Source organism: Silene latifolia, chromosome 9, assembly GCF_048544455.1.
Source record: "Silene latifolia isolate original U9 population chromosome 9, ASM4854445v1, whole genome shotgun sequence".
Lineage (NCBI taxonomy): Eukaryota > Viridiplantae > Streptophyta > Magnoliopsida > Caryophyllales > Caryophyllaceae > Silene > Silene latifolia.
The window spans coordinates 186,516,810-186,525,258 of NC_133534.1; the positions used below are offsets into that span (position 1 = coordinate 186,516,810).

Here is an 8,449-nt window from a genome sequence, read left to right on the forward strand (position 1 = left end):
AGGAATAAACTAGATGATGCCGGAGTCATTGTTCGAAACAAAGCAAGATTGGTGGTCCAAGGTTACAATCAACAAGAAGGAATAGATTATGACGAGACTTTCACACCTGTTGCACGTCTTGAAGCTATTAGACTTCTAATAGCATTCGCAGCTCATAAAGGGATGAAGCTCTTCCAAACGGATGTCAAGACAAAAATTCTAAATGGGTATCTACAGGAAGAAGTCTTCGTAGAACAACCCCCCGAATTTAAGAATAGCAAGTTTGAAGACCATGTCTTTAAATTAGATAAAACTCTATATGGATTAAAGCAAGCACCAAGGGCATGGTATGACAGATTATCAAAGTTTCTACTTGACAGTAGATTCAGTAGAGGATCTGTGGATAAAATCTTATTTCTAAAATCCGAGGGTTCTGACCTTTTGGTTGTCCAAATCTACGTTGATGATATTATCTTTGGATCGACCAACCGAGACTTGTGCAAGTATTTTTCTGAGTTGATGACTTCTGAGTTCGAAATGAGTATGATGGGAGAATTGAAATTCTTCTTAGGTCTTCAAATTCAACAAACTGATGAAGGCATTAAAATCCATCAACAAAAATATATCAAGGAATTGATTCGAAAGTTTGGTATGGAAATTTATCATGCTATGCCTACTCCAATGGTTGCAGACAAGAAATTAACCTTAGATGAAGACGGTAAACCCGTTGATTAAACAACTTACCGTGGGATGAAAAGTCGTTATTGTATTTAACTGCAAGTCGACCAGATATCATGTTTAGCGTATGTGTTTGTGCGAGATATCAGTCATCTCCAAAAGAGTCGCATATGACAGCCGTGAAAAGGATCTTACGATACTTAATTGGAACGGCTAAGCTATATTTATGGTATCCAATGGAGTTTAATTTCGACTTAGTTGGTTATTCTGATGCCGACTACGCAGGATGTTCTCTAGACTGAAAAAGTACGTCGGGTGTTGCCACGTTCGTTGGACTTTGCATTATTACGTGGGGTTCAAAGAAGCAGAATTCGATTGCCCTTTCAACTGCTGAAGCCGAGTATATCGCTGCAGGACTGGTATGTACTCAATTATTATGGCTTAAGCAACAATTATGTGATTATGGTGTTGACGTAGGAGGCATTCCTATTTTATGTGATAATACGAGTGTGATCATTATTTCTAAAAACCCCGCATAACATTCACGTACCAAACATATTGAAATAAGACACCATTTTATTCGAGACCATGTTGAGAAAGGGAATATAAAACTTGAGTTTTGTAGTACTGAAAAACAATGGGCAGACATTTTGACAAAATCATTAGCTAGAGAACGATTTGAGACTTTACGGTTGGAAATTGGTTTAATCAGTGGTACATAAGCTTCCATATGTATTTAATTTCTTATGACTGACTAGTAAAGATTATGATTGTATGACTGTGTCCGTATATTGCGTTGCATGAATATTTACGTTTATAGAAGTATATTTATCGTATATATTCTATTTGTATTTTAGAATTATATCGACATACAAACTTTATCTTATTTCCAAAAATTAAGATACAGCATGTTTATTTTATTTTCCAAATTGTATAAAAATCTTCCCTATATTGCTATACAAAATCACGTCCAAATATCATATTCCTATTCTTATATTACTTACCATATTCTATATTACTTACCATAATTAATTTACCAGTTGCCTAACCTACACCTAGACTAACCTAAACCCTACACTATAATTACCTTTGCTGTGTAACTCTCACCCACACAACCACTTGCCTTACTTTTTCTCTTTTCTAAAGATTTCATAAAATCCTTTACCATCACCATCATCATCATACTCAACCATCTCCTTCATCATGAATCCAAGCCATGCAAAACCTCGGTCTATCACCCGAAATTAACACCACCGAAATTCAACTAATCAACCATCACCACAACCATCCAATATTCCTAATTCCTCTACTTTTCCTTTTCCACACCCACAACCGTCTCCTCCTCTGTTTCACGGTCGGGATGATGCGGTGTCCGAGGGAAAAATGTGCCGTCTTTTCAAGGGTAAGAACAAGGTTATTGTAGATGAAGGGAATGAGGTTGATGAACCCGAAGTTGTTATTAGGAATGGTGTCTCGAGGACTTTGCTTCGAGAAGTCTCAAAAAACGCGACAAGGGAAGGATTGAACCGAGTTCGGTTAACAAAGGATGGAAGTACTCTTGTGTCTCGTGTCTTGCCATACTCAATCCATGGTGGAAGGTACTATCCTAAGTCTTGGTTGACTAATATTCCGTCTCTTAAATTCTTGGGATATTTTACGGTGTACCCCTGAATTTTTCGATTTTCTATGTTATACCTCTCCTTTTTTTAATACATTGTACCTCTAACTTCTTACTTATTTCTCCATCATAACCTTGTTTAACCCTCCATTAACTTTATCACTATCAAACGACCGTACTTTGACCTTTATTATGACTTATGAATGTTGTATCACCATTTTATATGAGAAACATCACATATCACTTTTAATAAGCACCAACTACTATTAAAAACATCTGTTATGATTCATGACATGATAAAAGAGATTTTTTGAACTTTTAGTTAGTTTCGTATACTATTTCTTGGGCTAATGAGTAATTTAGCGAATTAATAAGTAAATGGGTAGGTTATCAAGTAATTAGAATGATAAATAGACGATTTAATAGGTCATTTAAGAAACTAAGTTAGCAATGACAATAAATAAGGTCGTGGTATAGACTAATGTATAAAGTTTAGGGGTACACCATAGAATATAAAAAAAGGAGGGGTACAACGTAGAAAACAGAAAACCACGAGGGTACACGGTAGAATATCCCTAAATTCTTTGTCGATTTTCTTGATTTTCAAGAATGGTGTCATATTAGTCAGTTTTCGGGTCCTAGATATCCGGTGGAGGTTGTCCAATTTTTTGCTACTCTGAAAATTAGAAAGGGAGTGTTGCATGCGACCGTCAATGGTGTTGATGTGACAGTCTCTATTTCGGATTTTTGCTCTGCTTTTCCGGTTCCTCATGATGGAATCGATGTGAATCCGAGTCTTGAATGGTCTAATGTGGATAGTGAAAAACAGTTGGGTGATAGACAGTATTTTGAGGAGGTTGGGTTGGATGGTGGAAACATTAACGTTCGTCCTCTTTCCGCAAAAATCAAATTTCTCCTAAATTTTCTGTGGAATACTATTGTGCCGAGAAGGGGAGAAAGGGATAAGGTGTCAAGTTATGAGGCGATTATTGTCTATTCTTGGTTGGAAGGTCAATAAGTGAATTTGGCGACTCTTGTGCTAAGCCGTATTGTCCAAACATGTCTCACCGTCACAAAAGAAAAATTTTGTACTACCATCGATATTCCATATGGGATGTGGGTATCTCGGTTGTTGGAAATCAAACAAGTTGTGGGTCGGGATAGTTATGGGGTTAGTGCTAAGGATTGCATGTGTGATCGGCTAATCAAGCTAATGGGTCTCGGGTTTGATGGACCCGAATAAGTGCTTTTAAAAGATGTTGAAAAGGTTGGTAATGATACGGGTTTGGGCGCTATGGGTGCTAAAATGGAAAGTTTCTTGGGCTCTTTAATGGAGAAATTCGAGGAGCAATCCACAACCTTAGTGATACGTGCAATTTATATAGTCTTTTATTGCACGCATTTCGATACCTTTTTATATCGTTATGTATTGCAAAATGCCCCGAATTGGCTACTTTGGTTCGTTTTGTCTAATTTGCAGAAATGAACCTGAAAGTGGTGGAATCGTGCTCTATTCGTCCTATTTAGCATGCATAATGAGGAGACGGAAATGTTAGAGCAAGAGATATGCCTTGGAGTGCGTGAAGGAAGGTCAAGGAAGCGGTCAAAGACGAGCTAGAAGCTGGTTTTGAGGAAAAGCACTCGATCGAGAAGCTTTATGGTTCGATCGAGTGGATTGGCTTACACAAGAGGTCGATTGAGTACTTCTACATGCTCGATCGAAATTCTGATATTGAGAGTTCCTCGATCGAGAGCTTTATTTGCTCGATCGATAGGAAAAGCTGGAGAAGACCTCGATCGAGTGTTCTGAATTCACTCGATCGAGTGATTTGCTATCTTATGCGGGCTTTAGTGACCCGTGTTAGTTTTATTTTGTTAAGTCTTTATTTTCCTATTTAAGCATACGTTAATTAGGTCATCAATATCTTCTGAACTCTTAGAATTTCTCGTACACTCTCTACTACTTAAACCCTTAATCACTCTTTTTCCTTTAAATCTCTTGCTTGCTTAGTGGATTGATCTTTACGCCGGATTGCTTTTGATTGTAATCATTCTTTCTTTCTTAATCTTAATCTTATTACTTGTTTGCTTTAATTATTGCTTTCTCTCTTTATTATTTCTGCCCTAATCAGTTTATGCATAATTGTTATTGTTTCATCAAGCCTTTGATTAGTACACTCATTATTATTATTTTTGACACCCTTAATATTATGAGTAGCTAATTCCTTTAATGTCGGGATTAGAGAATCCATGGTAGGATTGTGACGATGTAGCGAATAGAATAGACGATTTATTTGTGTGAATCTGTGCCCGTAGCAATTTAACTGTAATATTAATTTAGTTGAGTGCACGCTTCTAAGTTACCTTTAATCTGGTTCATTTTACTCCTGGATCGGAAGATTGGATTAAATAGACCCGCTATGAACAATAGACTACCCTAATGAGGACTGAAGTTAAATTAGTGGAATTCTAGGATAGAAAATGGACCGAAAGGACCTTTCCTGTATCCTTCTCACAGTAGATTGTCTAGGCTATTTGCAGCTAAGTCGATAGACTACCACGGTGAACCAAAATCCTGGCATACTTTCCCTTATTAGATTATCTTTATCACATTTTCTACCTTTATTGCTCTTGCTTAATTTCTCTTTCCCTTGATATTTTAGTAGTTTAGAAACCAAAATCAAAACCCCCACTTTGTGACCTAATAGACGGACTTTTACACAGATATATTGTCTCCCTGTGGAGATCGACCCCGCTTATCACTAGCTTCTTTCTTAGTTTTAATTAGGTTTATTTTTGGTACACGAACGACAGTATCACTTAGCCACGGTTTTGTCACAGGTTGGGACCTCTCGGTCCTCGGATGGGGGTTTGGATTGTGCTTGGGTATATGCTTGTATGGACAAAGTTGACAAAAGGTTGTCGGATTTTGAGAGGGAGTTGAAGGCAATTCGTGGGGAAGTGTTCCCACATGGAGATCATCTCTCCTTCCTTACTAGTCAAGGAGGTGCGTTGGTGATGCACGGGAAGGCTATGGCGGCTGATCAATCGCCCACGTTGGAGGCAACGAAGGCATTATCATTGAAGGTTCTTAATTTTGGGCGAAGTCTTCAAAGTCTCGCTACTCTTGTGAGGAGTTCATTTGACCACCTTGATGCTTTGGAACATCGCACTCGTCCCAACTATGTGAACCCGTATAAGACCCCTAACATTTGACCTTGCCTTGCCTTTTGCCAAATTTAGCACTTACTATTATTAGTATTTTCTTATTTTCGTTCTCTTAGTGGTGTATTTTGCTAAACTCTCTTATTCGGCCTATTTTGGCATATTGCTTGTGGTTATGGCCCAAGTAATTCTCAAACATGTTATTATTCGGCCCATTGGCATTAGACATGTTTTCTTTTAAGTTTGTATGTTACTTAAATTCCTTGATGCTTATGTTTATATGTGGTTTATTTGCTCTTTATATCATTCTTATCTCTTGTCTCATCTTATATTATTCTAGTCATTTCATGTTTGTTCTTAACTTTTCGATGATGTCAAGAGGGGGAAAGAATGTCTATGGTAAGCATCTACCTAAGCTTGCTCCTTGTCAAGACCAATTGTCTCTTAAAGTCCTTAAGTTTCGATTATATGTTAATCGTCTTGATCTTGCGTTGATCTTTATTATTAAGATGACGGTATTATATTGAGGGGGAACTTTATACTTAGTCACAATTTTAGGAGACTTGCCGTCATCAAAAAGGGGGAATTTGTTGAACCATATAGTATATATGTTTATATTTTTATGATGTCAAGGTGCTTTATATTTTATATACTCATTGCGTGTAATCGTTTGTTTAAGTCTTTTAGATTAAACTTATCCGTTACAAGCAATAAAGAAGAGTTGTGATGGAAGTGTATCGTAATCAAGCCTCAATCGGAGATCAAGATTATCTGAGAGTCATTCAAGTATTATAAGAAGATGAAGTCTGTCTAAAGATTAATCAAGCTTGGATGATGAAGTAACCTATGCTCGAAGATCTCCTAAGAAGATTAGAATAGTATAGGTGATTATCTCGTAATGGTAATTAATAGTGAATTTCTTGTATTGGTAAAGTTATAGCTTGGATTAAATAGACCTGCTATGAACAGTAGACTACTCTAACGAGGACGAAAGTTAAATTAGTGGAATTCTAGGATAGAAAGTGGACCGGAAGGACCTTTCATGTATCCTTCTCACAGTAGATTGTCTAGGCTATTTGCAGCTGAGTCGATAGACTACCATGGTGAACCGAAATCCTAGCATACTTTCCCTTATTAGATCATCTTTATCACATTTTCTACCTTTATTGTTCTTGCTTAATTTCTCTTTCCCTTGATATTTTAGTAGTTTAGAAACCAAAATCAAAACCCCCACTTTGTGACCTAACCCTGTGGAGATCGACCCTGCTTATCACTAGCTTCTTTGTTAGTTTTAATTAAGTTTATTATTGGTACACGAACGACAGTATTAAATTTTGGCACCGTTGCCGGGGAGGCAATAGCCCTATCTGTTTTTTGTTTCGTTTATTTTTATCCGTCTCAGGGAATTTTCGTTACTTGAGGCAGATCTCACTTATTTCTTTCAGTGTTGTGTATGCCCAGGTCAAATAGGTCGGAATTAGTCCCAGCTGATCCTAAGCCAGAGATATCTTTTCGGCCTAGACTCCGTCTGCAAAGAAAGATTCGAAAGGAAGACTTGAGTACTTTCGAACCCGAGCTACAACACTTTCTATTGGCAGAAGACCCGTCTTGTGAAGAAGACAATCTCATTTCTGCTATCAAACCAGTAAAGATTCCTAACATAGTGAGTCACTCAGAGCCCACAGCTGCCTCGATTCCAAAAGGTTTCCAGCTCACGACGGAGGACGGTAACACCTTTGATATCCGTCCGTCCTATATAAATCTGGTAGAAAGAAATCTTTATCGAGGTGTGGCGCGTGAAGATCCGCGGAAGTATATGGAAGTCTTTACTGACTACTGCTCTACTATTCCCGCTACTAAGGGAGTAACTCAAGACAAGATAAAGGAAGTGCTATTTCCTTTTTCTCTCGATCGTGTGACCAGTGAGTGGTCGATCGATCTTGACCGGATCTTTCTTGATATCACCAACTGGGAGACTCTCGCACTTGCCTTCTACAAAAGATACTTCCCTCCACAACGCACTAATCAGCTGAGGGGAAAGATTACTAGTTTCAAGCAGGCACCTGATGAGAATTTCTATGAAGCTTGGTGCCGGTTCAAGAAGCTGGTGAGGTCTCTTCCTCACCATGGTTTTGATCAGTGGTTTTGTGCAACTAGTTCTACAATGGGTTGTACGATGAGCATAGAGCTATACTTGACGCCTTATCAAATGGGAAATTCCAAAAGAATATTGATGATGATAAGGGATGGGGCATTATTGAGGAGATGGCGACCCATTGTGCTGAATATGGGAACCCCAGGGACGGAATTCGGACTGTTCACTCGGTCGATAATGCAGTCGTGGCTCAGCTGGAAGCCATGAATGCTCGTTTTGATAGATTGGAAATGCAAGCATCTGGTAATCAATAGACGGTCCATCTGTTGACTAGACAGAAAACTATTACTTGTGAGAGATGTGGGAGCAATGACGGTCACACTGCTATTGACTGTCTGACAGAGAAAGAACAAGTCCTTGCCTTTCAGCAATATAGACAAGGAGGAGGTTCTTACTACAATAACCAAGGGGCAGTCCATCCCAATTTGAGGTGGACAAGTCAGAATGTTCTTAATCCTACTCCTCCACCGCAGCAGCAGGAAGCCTATGTCCCTCCTCATAAAGCTCAACAAGGCTTTCAAAAGCCTCTTTCTTTCCCTTCACCGCATCAAGGAGCTTCATATTCTAGTGGGGTAAGTGAGCTGACTGAGTTAAAGACAATGATTCAATCATTAACAAAGCAATTGCAAATGAGTGACCAACAGAAGGAAGCTTCAATCAAGTCACTTGAAACTCAAGTTGCTCAGTTGGCCGCAAGCCAATCCACAGGAAACCGGGTCATTTGCCGTATCAATCTGAGAAGAATCTACATGAGACGATTAACTTAATTAATTTGCGAAGTGGTCGTTCCTACAAAGGACCAAAGTTTTCAGCTGATAAGGACATTTCAGACCCGAGGGATGCTATTATGGAGG

At 38.5% G+C, this 8,449-nt stretch overlaps 1 non-coding gene across 1 annotated transcript; it reads right to left on the reverse strand.

The window, feature by feature from the left end:
* Positions 1-7,467: 7,467 nt before the first annotated feature.
* On the reverse strand, positions 7,468-7,573 carry LOC141603817 (small nucleolar RNA R71). Its single transcript, XR_012525666.1, has one exon. It is a non-coding gene; the product is annotated as a small nucleolar RNA R71 (small nucleolar RNA).
* Between the last annotated feature and the right edge of the window lie 876 nt (positions 7,574-8,449).